This window comes from Coenobita brevimanus, chromosome 51 (assembly GCF_032717465.1).
Source record: "Coenobita brevimanus isolate Jiangsu-jjx chromosome 51, ASM3271746v2, whole genome shotgun sequence".
In the NCBI taxonomy this organism is placed as follows: domain Eukaryota; kingdom Metazoa; phylum Arthropoda; class Malacostraca; order Decapoda; family Coenobitidae; genus Coenobita; species Coenobita brevimanus.
This window is the reverse complement of record NC_137004.1, coordinates 5,098,844-5,115,527: the sequence shown is the minus strand read 5'-3', so window position 1 is coordinate 5,115,527 and position 16,684 is coordinate 5,098,844.

Sequence of the window (16,684 nt, the reverse complement as noted above, 5' to 3'; positions counted from 1 at the left end):
CTCCCTGATAAACGTGTGCATGTGTGTCTCGATATTCCAGGTCGCGGGGGACAAAATAAACTACAACACGAATGCGTATCAGTCTGCCCAGGAAGAGATTAGATACACAATCGATGCCCTGCGATAGCAAGTGATATCGTAGTAAGTTGCGATCATGGCGCGGGCGGGAGTGAAAGGCTTGCTGCTTATTGCAACCCTCTCCACCATTCTACTCTTCTACTTCTCGGACCTCCCCTACAATAACACAGCCGCCTACCTCCTCCTAGCTAGATTTAACCCCGGCACTCAACTACTAGCCAAGTCTAGCCAGGTCGAGGCTAGGATGAAGGAGAGAGAGGCCAGAGTGAGGCGGGTGTGTCAAGAGGAGCTTCACTCTTCTCCAAAAACTGCCATGAGCAATTACCTTTACTACGATACCTCACACAATCTCTTCGTTTGTGTGCTCCCTAAGGTAAATTGCAATTCTTTTACATACACGGTGCTCAATATATAACGCTCCTCTTCCACATCGCCCAAGGATTTTTCGTGTGTTAGGGGACGGCTCAGTTTGTGTTACCTGCAGATGTTGCATTCATTTATTTCATTCTTTCACTGCCCACACCCACGTCCACACCAGTAAAGAGGACACTGCTAGGTGAGTTCAGTACATGCATCATTCATTCATTTCCTTCTCCCACTGCACACAACCAGCCCACACCAGCAGACTGAGCCGTCGCCACAACACAAAAGATACCGTCAGGTGAGTCTCGAAGGGGGGCGCAATATATGGACCACCCTATACTGTATAATTCCTTCCTGCCATTAAACTGTCCTATATTTTTTCATCTATCCACTCACCTGCCTAACTCACCTGCAAAACTTACCTGCCTAACTCACTTGCATAACTCACCTTCCTACCTCACCTGCAAAACTCACCTGCCTAGCTCACCTGCATAACTCACCTGCCTAGCTCACCTTCATAACTCACCTGCCTAGCTCACCTGCATAACTCACCTGCCTAGCTCACCTGCATAACTCACCTGCTTGACTCACCTGCATAACCATAAACAACTTCCTCCACTACCAACCCTCACTGAATCTTTTCGTGTGTCTGCTCCACGAATTGCTTCATTTGCAACTCGCTTCCCCAGATTAGTTTCCCCCCCAGACCTCAACCAACAGTAGCCTAAGTCCAAATGTTACTGATTTTGGAAAATTAACAAAGGACACCTGTAATTTCGTGTATGGATTATTTTTTTATTAATTCATGTTTTTCCCCAAGGCATCTTATTTAAAGTATTTTTAAACTTACGTATTATCTATCCCGTCTGTGTAAGAAAGTTCCGAAGGTCTTAGTGACTTTTTCCACCTAACAGCATCGTCGTAATGAAGGGATTAATGAAGGCTCGGAGCAACCTCTTCCCGTTCGAAAAGTCTGTCTTGAACTTAATAAAATCTTAAGGAGAAAATAAGAAGGAAGACTGAGAAAGCTTAACACCCAGGCCTTACGATCAAGAGCTTCGTTTCACCTCTTCCTTAGCGATTTATTCTATATAATTTGTCAACCTTAACATTCTTTTGTATCATAGTTTTATCATGAATCTTGTTTATAGTTTTATCCTAACAAAATTTACGGCGATAACATACAAGATGACAGAGGCTGTATATTCAGAACAAATAGCTTACAAAAGGATGTTACGAAATCTCCAAAGTATCTCCTAATACTACTGTATGACTGAACTTTTGACCTTGCTCTGTGGCCTTGACCTTTGACTGTTCTCGAATTTGGAATATTTCACTCTTGCGTGACCACTAACATTTCCACCAAGTTAGTTTATTTTGAACCAGTTTTTGACACTGACATTTCACCTTGGTTTTGAACCTATTTTCCTCAATACTGGATATTTTAATCTTTGGCTGACTCTAAATCGTCCCACCATAAATAATCCATTTTTTTTTTTTAGTTAAAGGGCCGAAAGTCTGACCTTGTCCTATGAGCTTTAATATTGTACCAATTGTTCTTAAAATAGGACCACTTCACCCTGTCCTCACCCTCCACCCTCCCACCAAGTCTGGTCAAAATCGGATCAAAACTGGAAAAGCTGACCTCTTCCCTGACCTCTGACCTATTTCGGGCATTATCTACAGTGTATCCGACCTAGCGTTGAATGAACCCCCTCTGTGAGAAAAGGTGAACGATTTCGCCATTTTTGAGCTAGAGGGGTCTACGAAAGAAGAAGAAGAAGAAGAAGAAGAAGAAGAAGAAGAGGAGGAGGAGGAGGAGGAAAGACGAAACAAGAAGACTATGGAGTGATAGATTTCTGTCGACTGTGCTTTAGCGTGTGTGCGTAATCAGATGTTTTAGCGTGTTTGCGTACTTAGATGCTCTAGCGTGCTTGCCTAATTAGTTATTTTAGGAGGAGAAAAGTATGAGGATTATGGCTTGAAACTTGTAAACATTTGATACAGCTGTGTTTGGGAGATAAGAAGGATGTGATTGGTTAAGGGCGTGTCGGAACTCCCCCGCCCCCGTCCCCTCCACACAAAGCGCCTCCCGAGACACTGATAACAAACAGACGTCCAGGGTACAAAGGATAATGGACTGATAGGGCGACCACGAGAACAAAGATACCGCCAGTCCTCTATTAGGTTAAATGCACTGGGTTTGTTTTCATCCGACGGAACAGGGCAACAAAGGGAACTTGAATACTGGGTCGTGGTTGCATGAGGAGCGATAAGCCTTGGTAATGGACAGGGATGAGTCTCCATGGTTACTAGTGCCGATGACCCTCCATTATGACCACGCCTAGCCGTCAACCAAGTAAAAAAGGGTTGGGCATCTTTATTACTGTATTCTCGCTCGCTTCGCTCGCTCGAACACCTAATTTAGTCACAGTTGGGACCCCCGACATATGTACCCGAGTGAAAGATTTATCACATCAGCAAGAAATGGGGGCAGGGGTCGGGAGCAAAACTCTGTAGTACTGTAGCGAACTTCTTTGGATATCTCAGCCAATTTTGAAGTTACAAGAAAGAGAGACACCCATTTGGAATTCGCATAAAAATCCTCAATTATTTTCATTTTACAGGCAACCCGTAATTCCCAACAGTTTTTCCGTTAATCGAGGAAACAATTTTTTATAAGGCAGATTAGCCTAACAGCCGACTGCGCAAGAAGTATCTGTCTAAGGTTGCGTGAGTAGCGCTGCAGTATTTTCCGACGATTGCTGAGAGCAACCAGGTTTTGCCTTTTCAAAACAAAGAATACCTTCTGTTTGGCCCTTGACCTAAAATTAATACAAGAGGAGTACTGGTTTTAGGAAGTGTGAGGGAATATTTTTGATGTAATCTAATAAATTCTTTTTAGTTTTTTCAGGTCAGGAAATCAGAGGAAGATGATAAGCTACCGGTACATAAGACAATATTCAGCACTGCCTGACTTGCTGGCTCGCTCGCTCGAACACGCTACACACTTTCAGTGTGGACGCCTATTACATGTTTAATTTTTAGTTTAGAGTAAACCAACAATAGCAGTAACTACCATTTTACTGCCCTCCAGAGGCATATTTCTGCAACTCTTTTTGTACAATTGGATTAAATTTAGAATGGAAGTTGAGAAGGTTAGCTGCAACTCTTGAACTGCGGCAAAAATCTGATTAGGCTAATTGCGCATTTTCAACTCGCTGTCCTTTATTTTTTTATTATTATTATTTTTTAATGATAAGGATGAAGCTAGTCAAAGATGTCTCCGTGTGACTGAACTGATAATAACCGGGCGGCTCTACTGCCTGATTATATCAACGTACATTAATTCCTTATCTTCTGCACGGAGATAGTGGGGTGCAGTGAGGGCGGTTTCGGCCTGCAGTTCGCCGGGTTAAGATTTACATGAGCCTGACTTTACAAAAACAAATGGAAGGAGTACTGAAAAAAAAAAAAAATCGAAAACTGCATTCTTTGGTCTGCACAAAAAAAAAAAAAAAAAAAAAAAAATTGAGCATCTCTGTTGATTTCTTCTTGTGGCGACCATCTGAACCACAATAACTCTAGGATGTGCGGCAAATCAGAGCAATGCTGGGGTTCAAATGGTCTCTCAGGCATAACAAAGGCACTGCAGCCCAATCTTACCTTCACTGGCTCAACTGGAACTGACTGGAATGACTGGAATAACAGATGACACGCCATTTGTGAAGAAAACGGAAGAAAATTGTAAAAGAAAAAAAGGAATGCTATATTACACACCCTGCAGTTTGTGTCAGCCTCTTCAGTCCGACGATACAACTTTTACTCCTACAGACAATTTTATTCAGCCTGAGAGACGCTTTTCGAACTGGGGAGGTTAGCTTGTGCCTTCACGTACCCTCTAAGTATATTCTTTTTACTGTAACTTGGCCTACATCTGCCATCTCTTCATCTTGAATCCTGAGTTGTGACAAGAGATTCACACTAGAATGCGATGCTAGCCATGAAGTGCCATGATAAACACGCAAAGCTGTAGCCTATACGAGTACTATACCTCATACCAATTAATTTGGCCAGGCATGTATGGCAACACTGTTCCCACCGAGATTCTGATTGGCTGGAGGTGTTTGTTCGATTTCGTTGTTGCTTAAACCGATACTCTCTTTATTATCAGATATGATACTGAGTTTGTCGACAATACAATCGTCAAAAGCAATAAGAAATCCGTTACATGCTTAACAACAATGAAATCTGCGTAGGAAGATAAAAATATGAGTCAACAAATTATTATAACAGTCCAAGTCAAGGTCAGCATTCGAACAATTCCTTTAAATCGCCGACACTCGATAAAATTACAGAAAATTAAGGAAACCTGCTTAATCTAAGCGCTGGTGTAACACACATTTAAATTTTAAGATCAGTCCGCACCCTTAAATCGTGCCACAACTCTAAATAATTAAACATTCTGATGAAAAGACGAGTTGTGCGGGGAGGGAAGTTTGAAAAAATTGCGAAAATCAAAGTAGGCTAAAGGAAACTATTTCATTACATCTCCTCTATTATCATAGTACGGACTGGACTTAAAATTTAAATGTGTGTTACACCAGCGCTTAGATTAAGCAGGTTTCCTTAATTTTCTGTAATTTTATCGAGTGTCGGCGATTTAAAGGAATTGTTCGAATGCTGACCTTGACTTGGACTGTTATAATAATTTGTTGACTCATATTTCTATCTTCCTACGCAGATTTCATTGTTGTTAAGTATATAACGGATTTCTTATTGCTTCTGACGATTGTATTGTCGACAAACTCAGTATCATATCTGATAATAAAGAGAGTATCGGTTTAAGCAACAACGAAATCGAACAAACACCTCCAGCCAATCAGAATCTCGGTGGGAACAGTGTTGCCATACATGCCTGGCCAAATTAATAGGTATGAGGTACAGTGTCGTTTTCTGCTTGTGAGTGACATGAAAGAAGCTGATAAAAGAAGAAAATCTAAGCCATGTTTGCGTATAACTAGTATTCAAGAGATGATGATGATGATAATAATAATAATAATAATAATAATTATTATTATTATTATTATTAATAATGTCAACCAGTAATCTGAAAAAAAAAAAATCACCTAAAAAAAGATAAAATGACATTTTTCGGATTTCCAGCATTAATTTTCCATACTTATTTTTTTTTTAAATTTCCAGGCAGGGTCGTCAACGTGGATTGACCATCTACTGAAAATGGCAGGTGTCAATACTACCAGTATCAGCAACGTTCACATCCCACGACTCATGAATAAAATCCGGGCGAAGTAAGTGTGATGAGGTGCGGGGATGCAGTGGAGAGGGGTGTGGATGAAAGTAGTGTGACCTGGAGGAAGGGCAACGTGATGGTAGGGGATGACTGAAGGATGAGATGGAGAGGTATACAAATGAGAGTGGTAGTGAATGAGATGGAGGGATGGGATGAATAGGTATAAGAATGTGGTGTGGGCTGGGGGAAGGATAGCCTGATGGGATGGGACGAGAACAGACCAGCAATGGAAGATACCGGTGGCTACGAGTCTAGGTCCTGCGAATTAGCGAAGTGGTGGTCTCAACTCTCCCTACCTCCCATTTTCTACCCTCCACGCAAGCACTGCCCTGTTCGACTGGTGCTATAGCCTACTCCGCCATCAGTAGCTAATATTTTTTATCACTGTCATTCTCTTTCCCTCACGAGTCTATTGGGGAAAACACGAAGCGTCGCCTGGAAAATATACAGACAAAATGATGTAGTCAAATCAATGTTTTCTAATTGTTCTCTGTCCTTAGACGTGATTGAGGAGGTGACAACAAAGCCTCAAGTCAGTCATCTTTAAACCCTTCCTTCCAATGATACACTTTATCCTCGCTACCTACAGATGGGTTTGGTAAGGGTTGCAGAGGCCATTGTACTGATGGAGTTAGAAACGTCTCCATCAACTTCTTAAGAACACAATTTTTCTCTTTACGCTGAAGGGAATCGCCTTAGGGTAGCATGCATAAGAAGAAATATACGTCATAGGACTGAAGTGGTTAATCGATCTCTCTCCCTCATGACTGTGTTAGTAAGGGCAATAAAGTGATCCTTAAATAATGTTACTTAAAATTAAGGAAACAGACGGTCCCCCTAAATCATGCTATGGTTCCCTCAATCATGCTATGTCCCTCTCAATCATGCTATGTCCCCCTCCATCATGCTATGTCCCCCTCCATCATGCTATGTTCCCCTCAGTCATGCTATGTCCCCCTCAATCATGCTATGTCCCCCTCAATCATGCTATGTCCCCCATGCTAAGTTCCCCTCAATCATGCTATGTCCCCCTCAGTCATGCTATGTCCCCCTCAATCATGCTATGTCTCCCTCAATCATGCTATGTCCCCATTGATCATACTATGTCCCCCTCAATCATGCTATGTCCCCCTCAATCATGCTATGTCCCCCATGCTAAGTTCCCCTCAATCATGCTATGTCCCCCTCAGTCATGCTATGTCCCCCTCCATCATACTATCCCCCTCAATCATGCTTTGCTGCCTGATCATTCTCTCTCTCTCAGGAATCTTTTAGGGGCAGAGGAAATAAAGCAACGCCTCAAATCCGAATCAGCAGCCAAAGTGATGACAGCCAGACACCCGTTGACTCGTCTCGCGTCAGCCTACAGGGACAAGTTTGTTGGTGGGAAGTTGATAGAGAAGGCACAATCCCACGGACATTACACGTAAGCTGACAAGGGGGCACGTATGCTGACACTGGGACAAGTAAGCTGATATGGGGACACGTATGCTGACACAGGGACAAGTAAGCTGATATGGGGACACATATGCTGACACAGGGACAAGCAAGCTGGCACGGGGACACGTTTGCTGACAAAGAACATTGCACGAAAGCTGATAGATTGCTGACCCCTTGAGATCAGAGTCGTATTTCGTATTTTATTACTGTTATTAAATTTAGGGGAGGGTTCCAGTAATAAGGGAACTAATTAATGCTACACGTAACCTCTCCAATTTAAAAAAAATAACTAAAGATAAAAATAAATAAATATATAAAAACCAATAAATACAATCGTCTGGTAGAAGGAAGAATAAAACTGTGCGGAGGTAAAGGGGGTGGATTTAGCATAAAAGTGCCCTGTTTAGCAACTCAAGAACCGCTAAGGTTATTTTAAGTGTAGCAACAACACCTTCAGTACGTGGATCTCTTCTTAAGCTGTACCTCTTGCAAACCCAAAGCAATTTTATCTTAAGAAGGACCTGATCTTACGAAAGGATTTAGCAGAGAATACGTTCACCATACTCCTTTTACTCTAACTTGGCCTAAAATAGTCATCTCCCCATCTTGACTGCTGAGATGTAAAATTAGGTTAATACTACACTATGATGCTGGTCACGAAGAAGTGCTATGTAAAGGATATAACCTAAAGCGGCAGTATTATCTTTTTCTGTCACTGAGCTACGTGAAAGGAGCCCAAAATGGAATGAAAATCTGGGCCAATTACAGTGAAAATCTGGGCCAAATTTGAGTGAATAGAGTATAGTATCGTACTTGAGCAGCGCAAAATTTACCATCATCACTGCCATATCAATTTGTTTAAAGCGGAACTGATAATTTTGGTGACTGATACCATAAATAATGATGATGATGATAATGATAATGAAAATGATGATGATGATGATGATGATGATAATGATGATGAAATTTACCTCATCAAAGCCATATCAATCTGTTTAAAAGTGGAACTGATAATTTTTGATGACTGATACCATAAATAATGATGATGATGATGATGATGATGATGATGAAGGTAGTGGGGATGGCGGTGATGATAATGGCCTCGATACCAAGATAATAGTGATAATCAAAACAATAAAGAGAGATAAAGAAACACATTAAAGAGATACCCTGAAGAGATATAACAGGTCTAGTTTCACAGTGAGAGTTAAGGTCACTTTCTGTCCCTACTACGATTTTTCTTATTTATTTATTTATTTATCCATTTATTTATTGTAGGATGGACAAGGTAAGCAAAGGGCACAATCTTCCTATGCCTCTCGTTCTTCCTGCAAATACAAATCCTATAGTACGTTTGTTCTAACCTAATCAAAATCCCTGTCCTCCTTCAGCTCGTAGATTTCGGAAGCTCCCTAACATCTCTTCCTTAGCGATTTATTTTTGGATACGGCTGGTTAATAATCTTCAGTACGTTATGTCTGCAGAGTATGGAACACAGAAGAGGACGGTATAGTGTAATAAGATAAATAAAATGCTTAGGAAAAGGTCTTAGGGATTTTCCTCAACCAAAGACGGTGCGGGTCCCTGGTCTCATGTTGCTTCGGAAGGTTATGATTCTCTCTCTCTCTCTCTCTCTCTCTCTCTCTCTCTCCTTCTTCTTCTTCCTCCTATTCTTTTGTTAAGGAAATAGTAAGTCGAGCGCACATTCTTCCTATACCTACTTCCTGCTTTTCCTGCCACAACGAATCATAGATACGACAATAAATCCATCCTTAATCTGTTTGTAAATCCCCCCAAGGTGCTGGAGAGGGGCGCCTTCACGTGGTGGCATCAATATAACCAGGCGTCTCCACCGCCCGGTCAGACAAACGCCCCTCAATTCCATCTCTATCCCCCGAAAGGTGAAAGGTGGACGGCAAAAGGGGACCTATCCTCAGTCTGCAGTCCACCGGGTTCACTATGAGCCTGGGACCGCAACAACTAGACCGATACTTCCTCCCCAGACCATAACAAGACCAATAATTTCTCCCCAGACCATAACAGCGATATCAATAATTCCACCCCAAGCCATAGCAGTACGACCAATTATTCCTCCCCAGACCATAAAAAATTCCTCCCCAAGCCATAACAACAAGACCAATTATTCCTCCCCAGACCATAACAGCAAGACCAATCATTTCTCCCCAGGTTATTTTGGAAGCCTGCTCTCTCGTGGCTCAACAGAAGCACCAATCCGCCCCTGCAGCTCAACTTCACGGAATTCATCCAGTTCGCCTTACTCAAGCGGCCAAACGATAGACACTGGCGGTCGGTGAATAGTGTGTGTTCCCCGTGCGGTATCCATTATCAGTACATCATGGACATCGGCACCTTCAACGAGGACATGGAATACCTGGTGGACACTCTAAACATCACCAGTATCGACCCCAGTACCAGGAGGAACAGGTACCGGTAAATATATCACTGGTTTATTATTTTTATCGGTGCACAGGTACAGGTAAATATATGATTGGCTTATTATTTTTATCGGTGCCAGGTACCGGTTAATATAGCACTGGTTTATTATTACTACCGGTGTCGGAGAGGGAGGCCTTCGCGCGATGGCACTGATATAGCTCAGGGTCCCTCAGCTCCCTCCCTGTCCCTTCAGACGACGATGGTGGACTGCCAGAAAACTGACAACTTCAGGCTGTTCACTGGGTGTTCGTTGCATATGAACCTGGGACGACGACAACAACAACAACAACAACAACAACAACAACAACAACTACTACTACTACTACTACTACTACCATGTGACTGTGCCCTGTGACATTCCCCTTCACCAAATTACTCTCAGAATCTAGTAACTTCATTCTTGCCTAACCCTTAACCTTTCCACCACCTCTGGTTCAACTCAGATCACAACTACCATATCTAAGCTGACTTCGACCAGTGGCCTTATCCTTTGGCCTTTCCCTTTGATCCTGACCTTTCAGTGCTCTCTCTGTCTCTCTCTCTCTCTCTCGTATGTACAATCTAGGACACAGCAATCTTCCCGAAGTTTGACGAATATTTAGCTGAAAAATCGAACCATTTGAAACACGCACTAGCAGAGACAAGGTTTTCAGTGTATTTCATCATATTTCAGTATATTTCGCCAGGTGTACATTTTCTTTAGACGGAACTGGGAAGAAGTTGTCTTAGACTGTACGTACGTATGTATGTATGAATGTAACTACAGTACCTTTATATACACATATTGTATGTATGCATGTATTTATGTATCTACACACACACACACACACACACAAACACAACAGCCACTCTCGCTCCTCCAAGTTATTTAGGACAGAGATAGGACTATAGATGTTAGATGGAGCCTTCACTATCCCTCCTGAATAAAGTCGTTTGGAAGTAGTAAAAATAAAAACCTAAAGACCGCTAATTATGTCTGATAATTAGGGTAAATGGTAGAATAGTCGCCATAACAACATAACAAGGCGTCTATAACAACATAACAAGGTACCGATAACAACATAACCAGGTGTCTATAACATAACAAGGTACCGATAACAACATAACAAGGTGCCAATAATAGAATAACAAGGCAGCCAGCGCCTTGAAAAATAAAATGAAAATAAATAACAGTAACTATCTGTAAAATATTTTTTTAAAATGTAACTGTCCCTCTAAAACGAAAACTGGCTATATACAAAAAAAAAAAAAATAAAAAATAAATAAAATAAAAATAACCGCCTGATGAAAGCATATATAAATAAAAAAACAAATTGGTATCTTAAAAAAATAACTAGGGAGAAATTAAATACCAGTTTCTTATTTCAGACACTCTCGATCTGATGAAACGACGGATCCATCGAATTACCTGACTCTCGACAACGCCACCCTCCAGTATTACCTCCAACTCCCTCCCCGCCTCCTCGCAAAAGTTCTCTCAGCGTACCAGCGCGACTTTGATCTATTTGGATACGAAGTTCCGTCCATCCTGACCAACATCGCTTACAACACCACATCAACGTCATCTATTTGGACGTCAAGTTCGGCCCATCCTAACAAACATCGCTAACAACACCACATCAACGTGACCACTTTGGACGTCAAGTTCCGCCAATCCAAACATTGCTAACATCACCACATTAACATCGCTAACATCACCGCAACATAACCCGCTCCGGTGTCCTGTATGGGGGAGCATAATATTTCCCGCTAAACTTCAGCAAACACTCACACTTGACCTCTTCAGATATCAATTACACCCATCCTTTTTAACATTACTAACCACCACAAATTGACGTGATCGTCCTTCATCTACGGAGTCAAAAATTCCACTCACTTCCACATGCTAACATTCACGCTATCAGTTCGATTTTGATCTCTTCGGCTGCCTATACTTCTCTTACACTAACCTGGTCCAGATTGTTGTCCCTTTGAAGCTTATTACACGTTGCTCAGTGACAGGAAAAAGGCAGTACTACGGCTCCACATCTTTTCCATAGCAATTCTTCGTGACTAGCATTAGAATCTAGTGTTAACTCTTGTTACAACTGAGCGTGCATAAGAGAGCAATTTTGGGCCAAGTTAGCGCAAAAGCAGTACTGTATAGTTCCGTCCATCCACACTAACACTGCTAACCTCTCACCACAACATGACCCAAATAATTCTCTGTCATAAATGTGCCATAATCGTTCTCGCTTAACCTGCCACAGAATCAACCTCAAACCAGCTCGGGCCTGCTGTCTTTGGCAACTGCTTCTTCAAATTCCGCCCGTTTTCGCTAACGTTGCTAACCTCACCCCAACACGACTAAAATAATTCTTGTTTTATCTATTACTACGGCATCACAGTATCGCTTAATCTACCACAGACTTCGCACTCTTTCCTTGTCCTTCCTGGGTAAAACAAATCACACTTACGAAAAAGAAATGATCGTAAGTGTGATTATCTTGCACCAGTTTCACCCTAGACTCCGCTACCGACATCCATCCATCCTTTCCTAAAATACCGTCTAGGGTTGCCAGTATGACAATTTTATAACGAGATCTAAATATTTACTTCTATAACAAGTTTTTAAGTCTTAGTTTCTCTCCTAACCTTAGCATGTCATCAAATAAATAACTGGTATCTTGTGTAATTACCCTTTTGAAATGTTAACAGGCTTAAATATTAGCTGTAAATAACAAGCATAATTAAGTAAGCATTCTGTGAAAATGCTCTGAGTACATAATGGGTTAATTAAGGACACCAGAATTTAAGGACAAACCAAAGGAACACCCGCGAACTCAGGCATGACCAAAAGCACCCCACATGGCCTCCCTAGCAATGGAATACTGGATATGTTGGTTCTCCACTATCTGTGTTAGTCATGGAGGCTCAGTAGTACCCTTAAGACGAACTACTATATGAAAATCTGGTTGGAAAACTTTGAAAGCTTAGAAGTGCAGAGATACCAAGAGCTGAGATAATGCTCAAAATGTCGTCTCTTGAATTAAAAGGAACCGGTCAAGTCAGACACTGTTCACATGTCGTAACTCTACCGGACATTTCTAGCCTGAAGGTTCCATACTATTCGTCAATGAAGGCTGGAATGCTGATCTCTCAAACTACTACTACTACTACTACTACTACTAACAGTAAACTCCCAGCCCAAAAGCAGTCAAGATGGAGAGTTCCCAGCCCCTACATCACTTCAAAATCTCTCTACCTAAAATCTCGTGGCCAGTGACATGCAAGATTTTCGCATAATAATCTGTACGTAGAACGAATAACATGCTAGTTTATGGAATACAGGAGTCTGCCACAACTCTCCATTTGAGGAAAAGAATGGTTAAAGGAAAAAACGTAGACAGAGGCGAGTGGGAGAAGGCTGTGGTATTAGACTGTTCGGGGGTACTATCGATGTTTTCACTGCCTTTTTTTCTCATATACAGAGTGAAACTAAAGCTTTATTAATCCTCAGATACGCACATCATTGTTAACTGACGTGATCTGGTACGAGTATGGCTGAAAACAAAATATGTAACCAGAAATGCGACCAGAAAAAAAAAAAAAATCGTTGCTTCTGCTACTAGTGGATATTATTACAGTCAACCGAGAAAGCCCGATGAAGTTATGTGTTTGGTCAGGTTTATATATCTGTCTATCAGTCTGTCTGCCTGCCTGACCGCCTGCCTGTCTGCCTTTTCTGCCTGCTTGACTGCCTGCCTGCCCGCCTTTGTCTGCCTGCCTGTCTGTTAGCAAGATTATAAGGAAAAGTCAGCAGATTATCTTATTTCTTTATTTAAATTTTGAATTTACCTATACACTGTATATACACTGTATATGGCTAGTGAGGGAGTGATCGCCCTCTACCTACACAGATCAAAAGCCCTCGGGAGCAGGGGGGTGGTTGCTTTCTCAGGCAGAGGAACTCCTTGAGAGTGAAATGGCTGGGAAGCATGCCGGCACGTGACTGGCTACAGCATAGCTGGGTCTTTCGGGTGTGGGCAATCAGGCAAGTTAGCTGCCTACTGCGACTGCAACACAATGGCAAGGTGTTCAGGAAGTTAGCCAAAGAAACCTTGATGGACTCTGAAAGAACAATAATGGCCCCCAGTCCCGTGCAGCCCTTAAATGGGCAGGGGGTGCTAAGAATCTCACGGTTGCCTCAATTACAATCTAATTCCTTTGTTAATGCAAAAAATACAATTAAAATTGGTAACTGGAATGTGAGAACGCTAAATCATGACGGTAAAATTGATGAGTTAGTGAAGGTTTTTCAAAATTACGGACTTGATATATGTGCTCTGACAGAAACTAGATTAACTGGAGTCGATAAGTTGGATTTGGAGGATGGTATACGTTTACTGATATCTGGCCGACAGGACGGAATGCATTATCAGGGAGTAGGATTGTTGCTGGGCTGTAAGGCAAATAAGGCTTTATGTGAGTGGGATCCTATAGATGAGCGATTGTTATACGCACGGTTTAAATCAAATCATGGCAACATCAGTCTGTTTGTGTGTTATGCACCTACTAATGATGCACTTGATGAAAGGAAAGACACATTTTATGAAAAGTTGCAAGAAGGAGTAGGAAGGGTACCTAGACATGATGTTTTTATCTGCATTGGAGACTTTAATGCAGTAATGGGCTGTTCAAATGAGGGATTTGAGGCATGTATGGGTAAGATGGGAGTTGGTAGTAGGATGAGTGAAAACGGAGTGAGGTTTGGAAGCTTCTGTCTAGCAAATGACTTAGTCATCGGGGGCACACTCTTTCAGCATTGCAATATACACAAGACAACTTGGGTGTCGCCGTGTGGAAAATATAAAAATCAGATTGATCACATCGCTATCAGTAGGAGGCATAGAAGTTCTCTGCTAGATGTTCATGTTAAACGGGGAGCGGATATTGGTTGTGACCATCAACTCAGCATTGCAAAAATAAGGTTTAAACTTAAAAATCAGAAGAAGGAAAAATCTGTTGTTGGTAGATACGATATTGTTAAGCTTAGAAGGGAAGGAGAAGAAAAGGAGGAATTCAGATTAGAATGCAGAAACAGGTTTTTGGTGTTGGAAACGTTGGAAGAGGGGGAGAGAAGTGTAGATGAGATGTGGGAGGATGTGAACAAAGTTTTGCATGAGACTGCTGAATGTACGATTGGAAGGAGACATAGATTCAGGAGAAAGAAATGGATATCAGAGGAAACGTGGGATATGATAAAAAAGAGAGGTGAGGCTAAATTGAGGAGTGAGATGCAATGCGTTGATGAACGAGAGATTGAATTAGCAAGAGCTGCTTACTGGAGTTTGAATTCAGAAGTAAGAAGGTTAGCTAGGAGAGATAAAAGAAGATGTGTGGATGAAAAGGTTGCAGAGACTGAAATCTTAATAAACAAAAATGATGGACAGAGTCAAAGAATAGCATATGAATCGATTAGAGAACTGAGTGGTAATGCAGGTAAACGTAAGGAAATACCAGTTAGAGACAGGGAAGGAAATTTATTGACCAAAGATGGAGATATTAAAAATAGATGGAAAGAGCATTTTGAGACAGTTCTTAATAGACCAATACCACCAGAAGAGGATATACCGTCTGCTCAGGAAGATTTAAATATAGAAACAGGAGAGTTGAGGCTTGCAGAAGTGGAGAAAGCAGTAAAACAGTTAAAGAATAATAAGGCACCAGGGGAGGATGGTTTATTTCCGGAAATGTTTAAAGTGGAGGGAGATAGATTAATAATGATCTTGACCAAGCTATTCAATAAGATATGGGTGACGGGGTTACTACCATCAGTTTGAAAGAATGGTGTAATTGTTAAAGTTCCGAAGAAGGGAGACCTGAGTGAATGTGGTAATTGGAGGGGAACCTCTTTGTCACCGATAGCTTTGAAAGTTTTCAGTAGAGTGTTGTTAAATAGGTTGGAGCCGGTGGTTGAGGGTATTCTGAGGGATGAACAGGCTGGTTTTAGAAAGGGACGTGGTTGCAATAATCAGATCTTTATAGTTAGGCATTTGATGCAGCAAGTTAATGAAATGAGAGTACCGTTAAGTCTTTGTTTTGTTTCGAGAGAGACTATGGGGAAGATCATGAGACATTATGGAATACCAGAGGAGTTTGTGAGGGTCATTATGAACATGCATGAGGACACATTTTGTAAAGTGATGGTTGATGGTTGTCTGAGTGATTCGTTTGAAGTCAAGTCCGGAGTAATTCAAGGTGGTGTTCTATCGCCTTTACTATTTATATTGGTCATTGATTACATTATGAAACGCGTTGGAACAGAAACCGGTGCAGGTATACTTTGGGGAGAGAACAGGAAACTTTTGGATTTAGATTATGCAGATGATATAGTTTTGATTTGTGATGGGCCAGAAGAGATGCAGAGAGTGTTGGACTGTTTGGTGAGTGAAGGTCGCAAGGTGGGTTTGGTTATTAATTGTGGAAAAACTTAAATAATCAATATGAATATGGAAAATGCGCAGGAATGTGTAATTGGAGGTATGGTTGTAAAGCAAGTTGATAGGTTTAAATATTTAGGTACTTATTTAGCCAAGGATGGTTCTTTGAACTTTGAATTCGAGGAAAGGTTTAAGAAGGCTAATCAGGCAATGGGAATGCTTAAAAATATTTGGAATAATAACAGTTTTTCTGTGCATACAAAAATCAAACTTTATAAGGTAATGGTTAGGAGTATCTTAATTTATGGACACGAGTCTTGGTACAGCACAGTGACTATGGAAAATAAATTCTTGGTGTTTGAAAATAAAGCACTTAGAAGAATATTAGGAGTTAAGTGGTGGGAAAGGATACCAAATAGTAGAATTAGAGAAATAACGGGAGTGCAGCCGATCGATGAATATGTTAGATTCTCACGATGGAAGTGGCTAGGACATGTGTATAGGAGACAGGGAATAGTACGAGGTACACCAGGGTGGGTGGCACTTGGTAGGAGAGGTAGAGGAAGGCCAAAAGAGACGTGGGTGAGGACAATGAGACGGGAAGCTGGAG